Raw genomic sequence first — 9122 nt, forward strand, 5'->3', positions numbered from 1 at the left:
AAACCTATCGATGCATCTCCAATTAGCTGGCCCAATGCATTGAATTTGACTTCTAATCGACCATCACTACTTGTAGTAATTGTTTTCATTTTTGTTGGACCTCTTTTCTTCATTCCCACATATTTTTCTAAAGGGCCTGCAACATTTCCAAGTATTGGTGAGATGCCTATAGACCTCCTTCTCAATGATCCCCCAGTGTTTGTTGCAGGGGAGTCTATGGCATGCAATAAATTTTCAGGTTCAGGAGATTCCACAAAGATTAAAGTCTACGCTTTGGCTTGTCATCAACATGTGTTGACTTTTCAAGTCAGGAGAATCCTCAATGATTCGAAGTCTACGCTTTTGGCTTGTCCTTGGCATGTGTTGACTTTTCAAGTTCAGGAGAATCCTCAATGATTTGAAGTCTACGCTTTCGCTTGTGCTTCAAAGGTGCAAGAGACTCATTCTCTCTTAGTTCTTTGATTCTTGAAAGATTTTTTTTATTCTTTTCATTAGCCATGGGTGTCAACCTATTTAAATAACAATACAACATAATTAATCATGAATAGTACAATTTAATGCATAAGATAAAAACATTATATACCACTTGAGGAATCAAATATCACTGTAGAAATGAAAATAAGATAAATAACCAATAGAATAAATTGAAATGTAATCTCGAAAAAGTTATATCATAATTGAAATATAATCTTGAAATTGTTCTACATAATTGAAATACAAACTCAAAATGGTTCTACATATTACTCAAACTAATATTCCTTCACAATCCTCTCTCACATATGGATCATCTTCACTTGTATCATCAAGATAGGTATCAATCCTTTCTTCTACCTATTGAGAAATTGTACTCATATACTCATTTTCATCATACTTCTCTAACTCATAAAATCCTCTTAGAGGTGCTCTCAACACCACATACCAATTGATGAATCATGCTCTTTTGAGTAGAATACTTGTTTAGCTTGGGAAGCTAAAATAAAAGGATCTCTCACAAATGGGTTTTGGCTTTGGTATAGGTTAACCAAAGTAAATCCATCTTCCACCCTAACATCATTTTAAACATTAGCCCAATCACATTTGAATACAGGAATTTGAACTATGTGATAATCTAACAATATTATTTGTTTTAGAACCCCATAATATGAAACTACATCGGCAACTTGTGAAACATCCTTTGCACTTGATATACACATAGTCGTTGCTTCAATTGAAACGCCACTATTCTATGTTGATCTCTCAATTTCCTTTGTATAAAATCTCTCACCATTGATGATTTATCCAATATAAGAAACTGCATCTTTTCTTGGACCATATGATAACAATTTTAACAAATCTAATTCACTTGAGGAATGTATAGGAACCCGTAATTAATAAAATAATATTTATAAAATATTAGTGTATAAAGTAAACAGTTTTGTTACAAATTAATGGCCACGTTGCAGGAGTACCTTTTCCTTAAGCCATTATGAAAAGTGCTTTGTATGTCTCTTCCAAAGTAAGTTATTATTCACTACTACAAAAAATGATTTTTAGGACTTGCATTGCGAGTTTTAAAAAAGTTTTTAGGTCTCGCGGGACGCGAGTCCTCTATTTGAGAGCCTTAAAAACTGAGGTTTTTTAGGACTTGTGTTGCGAGTCCTAAAAAGGTTTCATTACTACAAAAAAAAACTTTTTAGGACTCACAATGTGTGTCCTAAAAAATTTCTTTGAGTACCTTTTAATTAATTATAATTTTATTTTATAAATCAATATTTGGGTAAAATGCCCAATTTTTTTTTTAAATCTCATTATTGTTGAATGAATAATAAATATATACTTATATATTTAAAATAAATAAATTATAGAAAAATATTAGATATATTACTATGATTAGTTGAATGAATATATTAAAGATACACAAAAACAAAATCAAAGCAAACATTCTTGAGATAACTAGCAAATATTAATCTACACCAATAATATTATATGATTATATACAATCCACATCAATAACATATCCGAAACTTTTCCATTGACATACAGATCCAAACAAAAAATTTCCATTGACATAAAGATCCAAACAAATACAAAACCTGAAAATCCAACCAAACACAACCTGCCAGCCACCACCTGAAAATGAAGACCCGCCTGCGAGCCACCGCCTCTGTGAGCTAGCGTTGCAGCGAGCCCCTCCGCAAACCACTGTTGCATCGAGCCACCACCTCTGTGAGCCACCATTGCAGCGAGCCCCTCCACGAGCCACCGCCTCATCGTGAGCCGTGAGCCACCGTTGCAGTGAGCCTCTCCGCATCTGCTTGAGCGAGCCACGGATCTCGTCGACGGCGTCCATGTGCGAGTCTGAAACTGAGGGAGACAAGGAGACGCATGGAAAGGCTGAGGGAGACAAGGGTCGGCAGGGGAGAAGAGAGGGTCGCGAGGGGGCTGAAAATTTTAGGGTTAGGATTTAGTTTATTAGGTCAGATTTTTTTTTGAATACAATATTTGGGTATAACCCCAAATAAATAAAATTCAATTTTCTTTTCTTTTTTTAAAAAATAAAAAAAAAATCTGTTTTTTTAATTTAGTTATTAAAACAAAGCTTTAATTTATTCATTTATTTATCATTTTTTACTTAAAAGTTTTTAGAACACCCAAAGTGAGTCCTTAAAAGTCACCACTAATATTACACTTAAATTTTCTATTAAGGTTTTTTAGGATCCACATATGTTTTTAGGACACTCATTGCGAGTCCTAAAAATATTTTTTAAGGAAAATTGAAGGGAATTTGAATTTTTTTTAAAATTTAAACTTTTAGGATACACATAAGTTTTTAGGACTCGCAATGCGAGTCCTAAAAACATTCTTGCGAGTCCTAAAAAGTCAAGGAGGTGTTTGTTTTAAAAAAAAATCTCAAATATTTAGGACACACATAGTTTTTAGGACTCACTCTCCGTGAGTCCTAAAACAAATTCTTTAAGGACTCACAACGTGAGTCCTAAAAAGTCCATGAGGCTTTTTAAGGACTCGCATTTAGGTGAGTGTCCTAAAAAAGTGTCCTAAAAATGTGTTTTTGTAGTAGTGATGGTGCTTGGTGCCAGCTTGATGGGCCATCAAAATCAAGATTTTCATGAAAAAATCGACTTTACTAGATGGTGGTTCGATGGTGCTCAATGTGATTCTTGCAAGAGACGTGATGTTTCATCGATATCTGTTTTTTTTTTTTTTTTAATTTTGGTATTTGTTTTTCAAGTTCAACACTTTTGAAATGTATATATACACATTTGGGAAATGTAATGCTTGAAAAATAAATACAAAATGCAAAACATACCTCATGTTAAAGACATGTTTTGGTATGTTATCAAGTTTTAAACTTTGAAATTGTGTATATATACATCTCAAACGTGTAGTTCTCAAAAAAATAACAAAAATAAAAAAAGAAATCACCCCAAAGGGACACCCGAGTGAAAAAATTACGTCTCTTTCAAGAATCGCATCCAGCACCATCGAGCAGTATCGAGCCATCATCGAGCAAAGTTGATTTTTTCATTAAAATCTTGATTTTGAAGGCCCCATTGAGCTGGCATCGAGCACCATCGAGAAACTATCGAGCAAAGTTGATTTTCTACAGATTTCAGAGTTTCAAAATTGGAAAAAAAAAACTCAAAAATCATGTCCAGGTCGATGGTTCTTGATGATGCTCAATGTCAGCTTGACGGGGCTTCAAATTCAAGATTTTCATGAAAAAATTGACTTTGCTCGATGGTGGCTCGATGGTTTCTCGATGGTGGTTCGATATTACTCGATGGTGCTCGAAGCGATTCTTGCAAGAGACGTAATTTTTCAGTCGGTTGTCCATTTAAGGTGATTTTTTTTTATTTTGGGTATTTTTTTTGAGATCTACACATTTGAGAAGTGGAGAACTACCACAAATTCCACGTTTACGTTAGTTCTCCACTGACGTAAATGTCAAACTTGTTTGCATCATGGGATTTCACGTCACTTTTAAAACTTATGAAAAAAAAAATCAATTGTGACAGTTGGGAACTGACACAAATGTACATTTTTGTAGTGGTGCATATGGACAAAGTATAAAACTTAAAAACATATCAAAATATGTCTTTAACATGAGGTATGTATTGCATTTGGTATTTTTTTCAAGTTTTTACACTTCCCAAATATCTATAAATATATACATATTTCAAACGCCTACATTTTGAAAAAAAAAATACCCAAATTCAAAAAACATATCACCCAAAACGGATATCTGAGTGAAAAATTACATCTCTTGTAAGAATCGCATTGAACACCATCGAGCAAAGTCGATTTTTTTCATGAAAATCTTGATTTTGAAGGCCTGATCGAGCAACCATCGAGCAAGGTTGTTTGTATGTTGAAGTTTAGAAATTTCTCTCGTATTTATATAACTTTCATAGGTAAAATTGTTTTATAATAACATCTATCTTTATTGTTGGTGAAAGAAATTTTACAATTTTGCCATCCATAATTTTTTTCCAATAAATAATATATATTGAGATATGTTTAATTAATAAAATTAATTCATATATGAGATACCAATAGAAGATAGATTTGACACTTCAATATTTATTTTATGCTTTGTGCAGATAATTGAGATGCCTCACGAGAAACTCATAGTTTTGTTTGCATTTTGCAAGAGGTATGTCGTTTACCTTTGTTTTAATATTATGAAAATGTTAGAGGAGTTTGAATATCTTAAATATTCATCCATAGTGAAGTATGTTCTGAGGTCATTATTGTCTGCTGCGATGATAACGGAAGGTTGAGAACTTGCATGTTTTAGTGAAGTAAGATCTGAGAAATTTGTGTGCTGCGGTGAGATAAGGAAGAATAACATAGTGTTGTTTGATTTGTTTAATTATTGGTACATTAATTAGATTGTTAAAAGCATACACTTGTAAATATCATTTTGTGTTGGCACTATAACAAAAAAGGGTTTTAGAGAGGAATTTTTTTGTAGCTAAAGCTCTATAAATCCTCACTATATTGAATAGAGATAACAAAACTGTTGCTAAACTTCGTCGCTAATACTTTGTCGAGAGTTGGGATTAGAGGAAATAGGGTATTGAGGATTGGGATGTATGGGGTTAGTGCTTGTAGGTTTGAGATTGATGAGTGGGTATGGAGTATGTGTTGCAGAAATGTGGCCATAATGGTTTTTTTTTTTAAAAGTACTAATTTAGTTTTACAAAAGCAATTAAAATCATTAAGTGACATCTTTCTTTGAATAGCTTACTTGCTCTGTTTTTAGTGCCTTTGTTTGGGGATGCTTTTTTACCGATCTTTGTTTGTATATGTTGAAGCTTAGATAAATGCTTTGGAGTACCACCGGTAGGTCATTATTCTATTTATATAAATAAATGCATTAACATATAATGTGTTGATTATAGCAGGATAAATCAATTGAAACTTTTATGATGGATAAAACTTGGGTACCCTTTAACAGGTAATAGGATAAGAGGCATTTAGTAAATTCTTATGTATATACTTAGGGTTTTATTGATAGATAAATAAGTGTGATTTCATATGCCATTGAGAGATTCAAATGAGTATAAGGAAGGTGCAAAGTATTTTGTAGAGACTGTAGAAAAGGAAGCTGGTTATCCAAAAAAGTTGATTTGTCCTTGCAAAGATTGTCAAAATTTAAGTCGTGTGTTAGTGTTGTTTATGAGCACCTGGTTATCAATGGAATTGATTCAACATATATTGTTTGGTATCATCATGGGGAGGAATTATCTAGAAGTGAAGATATAGCACAAAGGGACAATGATGATGCATACAATTTGTTTAGAGCAACAAATATTGGAGATGATGCTTATAATGAACAAGAAGAAAGTACTCAAGAAGAATATTTCGCCAAACAATTGGAAGATGCAGAAAATTTATTATACCCGGGGTGCACAAAATACACAAAATTATTGGCCATAGTTGCTTTGTACAAGCTAAAAACTACCAATAGTTGGTCAAATAATAGTTTTGACAAACTTCTACGTTATGTGTTTCCAGTAGGTAATGTGATCCTCAAGTCAATGTATTTTGTTAAAAAATTTCTTCAAACATTTGACTTAGGATATGAAAAGATTCATGTCTGCATCAATGATTGTTGTTTGTATAGAAAGGATAAAGAGAATTTGGAAAATTTCCCAAAATGTGGAACTTCTCGTTGGATGTCAGACAAACATACTGACAAGGTTAAAAAAGGTGTCCCTGCTAAAGTGTTGAGGTATTTTCCAATAATACCGAGGTTTAAACGGATGTTTAGGTCTAAAGAGATGGCTGAAAATTTAAGATGGCATCGTAATAATAGAAGCAGGATGGGAAGATGCGCCACCCTGTATATTCTGTAGCTTGGGATTTGGTGAATACAGAATTGCCTGCATTTTCAAATGAAGAACGCAATCATAGACTAGGCCCCTCCACAGATGGATTCAATCCATTCAACAATTTATGTACTGCGTACAATGTTTGGCCTGTGATGTTGGTTATGTATAATTTACCACCTTGATTATGTATGAAGCAAGACAATATTTTATTGACACTGATAATTCCAGGTTCTAAGAAACCTGACAAATATATTGATATATATATTTAGAGCCTCTCATAGAGGACTTGAAGATATTGTGGGTTGATGGAGTTGATGCTTATGATGCATTTGATGATTCAAGCTTTAAATTGAGAACAATGTTGATGTGGACAATACAAGATTTCTCAACATATGGAAATCTTGCTGATTGCAAAACCAAGGGAAGTTGTAGCTGTCCTTTATGTGGTAAAAATACATATTCAGAATGGCTTAAATATAGTGGAAAGTTTTCATTTCGAGGCCATCGTACATATCTTCCAGTTGATCATCTATTTCGAACAAAGAAAAGCTGGTTTGATGGAAAAGAAGAGAATGAAATTGCCCCAAGGATCTTGAATGGTATACTAAATATTTTGAAGAACTAAAAGATTTTCAGAATATATGGGGAAGCTCCAAGTCAAAGAAAATGAAGCGAAACAATAATAAAGCTGACAACATATGGAAAAAATGATCAATATTTTTTGAGTTGCCTTGTTGGAAGGTCAGTGTGACAATTATTTAACATTTTTTTTAAGAAATATTTAGATAAATTCAAGTTAATCATTGTTTTTGTAATTTTCCATTTAGGTATTACATGTTCGTCACAATTTGGATGTGATGCACATACAGAAAAATGTGTGTTAAAGCATCATTAATACATTGTTAGATGTCGCTGATGGAAAAACTAAAGATGGGCTGAAATCTCGTTTGGGTTTAAAAGAAATGGGTATTAGGATTGCATTGCATCTAGAAGAGTGAGGGAATAGAACTTACCTTCCAGCTACTTTACATACTCTTTCGAAGAATGAGAAACAAACATTATGTAGAAGGTTGTTCTCATTGAAGGTACCTGATGGGTATGGCTCTAACATTAGGAATTGCGTGTCGATGGAACAATTAAAGCTTGTGGGGCTGAAATCACATGATTATCACATCTTAATGCAATTATCAGTGGATTTAAAAGGATTGATGCCTAATGGTCCAAGGGTTACTATAATTAGATTGTGTAGATTTTTCAATAAAATATGCCAGTGAGTTCTTGATAGAGAAAAGTTAATGGTGTATGAAGTAGAGGTTGTTGAAACCTTGTGTTTATTTGAGAGATACTTCCTGCCAGCTTTTTTTGATATTATGATACACTTGGTGGTTCATATTGGACAAGAAGCACAATTATGTGGACCTGTCCAATTTTGATGGATGTACCCATTTGAAAGGTGACTTTCTCATACTTGATATTTTAAATTTACTAATATGAAAAGTTTATTAACATCTTCAGGTCTACATTAATAGACGCATGAAGATACTCAAAGACCATGGAATCGTGCTAATATGGAAAGTTTATTAACATCTTCATGTCTACTTTAATAGACGCATGAAGATACTCAAAGACCATGGAATCGTGCAAGACCTGAAGGTTGTAATGCTGAGAGTTACCTTGCAGATGAGTGCATGAATTTTTGTAGTGAATTCATGAAGCATAGGAGTGACCTTAATGTAAAAGAAGTTTGTAATGAAGAGAGGAGCCATGATGTAATACTTGGAGGTGGTCCAATTTCTGGGAAGAAATCAATTATCTTGACTGATGAGTTATTAGAAAGTGCTCATTGTTGCATTCTGATCAAATACAACTATTGTGGAACCCTTTTTGAAGTAAGTTGTTAATATCGCTACGTAGTTATTATAATATTCAAACTATTAGGATGCTTCTTGATAAACTATTAGAGTGATTTTAATGCATTCGAACTATTAGGATGCATATTGATGAACTAAGGAAAACAAACAAAAGTTATCAGAATAGAGTAGCCAATTACCCTATCCGAGTCTCCAAATTTCTAATAGAAGATCGCTTCTAAGTCATGAATTGATTAAGAACATTAGACTGAGTATCAGGCTGTCTCACATGATTTTGTTGTTGTTGCATAGGCAGCTGAGGCCTAAAACTTTATTGATAGAACCCTTGAGGTGGTTCCTGAAATGACTGTTGTGGTTGCTGAATTGAGGATTGACCTTGTTGACCATTCTTCCAGGAAAAATTGGGATGATTCCTCCACCCTTGGTTAAAAAAGTTTGAATAAGGGTTGTTGTTGTTATTTTGACGAGGAAAATTCCCAATGGCTTGTAGTTTAAATAATATGCCATTGGTTAAAAAAGTGCCAAAAGTTTGAATAAGGGTTGTTCCAATGGCATATTATTTACATCCGTGTATTGGCACTTTTCATAAGCATGGGGACCCCCATATAATTCACACATAGTTTGAGCTTGCATCACGGGGGCTGCCATTGCACTGCCTTGCAACTATTTAGTCAAAGCCTCAACCTGAGCAGTTAACTTAGATATTGCATCAATCTCATGCAAACCAACCACTTTATTCGAGTTACCTCTCTCACTTGGCCACTGTTTATTATTAATGGCTATTTCTTCTAACAAATCATACGCCTCATTGGCGCTCTTCCTCATAAATGCCCCACCAGCTGCTGCATCAATAAGTGTGCGAGTGGTACCACACAACCCATTATAAAAGTTATGGACTAACATCCATCTCTCT

This window comes from Humulus lupulus, chromosome 5 (genome assembly GCF_963169125.1).
Source record: "Humulus lupulus chromosome 5, drHumLupu1.1, whole genome shotgun sequence".
Taxonomy (NCBI): Eukaryota; Viridiplantae; Streptophyta; class Magnoliopsida; order Rosales; family Cannabaceae; genus Humulus; species Humulus lupulus.